Source organism: Poecilia latipinna, unplaced genomic scaffold (assembly GCF_001443285.1).
Source record: "Poecilia latipinna isolate Pla-1442-1.1 unplaced genomic scaffold, P_latipinna-1.0 Scaffold2499, whole genome shotgun sequence".
Taxonomy (NCBI): domain Eukaryota; kingdom Metazoa; phylum Chordata; class Actinopteri; order Cyprinodontiformes; family Poeciliidae; genus Poecilia; species Poecilia latipinna.
The window spans coordinates 7,826-8,126 of record NW_015115115.1 but is presented as its reverse complement, the minus strand read 5'-3'; positions in this window follow the sequence as shown (position 1 = coordinate 8,126).

Below are 301 nucleotides of genomic sequence, written 5' to 3'. Positions count from 1 at the left end.
AACCTTTTTTAAATTAAAATCACACATTTTTGTCTCATGAAGTGAAAAAATTATTTGCAAAACAAACTTATTTGCTCTTGTCATAAATGTTTTGTTGTTATTCTAAGTTTTTGTTTGACTCAAAGTTTTGCTTGTGATTCTCACATGACGTTGTGGGCGGGGCCTAAAATCACAACACAAGATTCCTGATGTGAGCAAATAAAAGTTTGTTTGGCAAATAACTTTAAGTTCACCAGACAAAAATGAGTCATTTAACTCAAAAAGTTTTTTAAACTAAACTTTTTGTTGTAAAAAATGAATC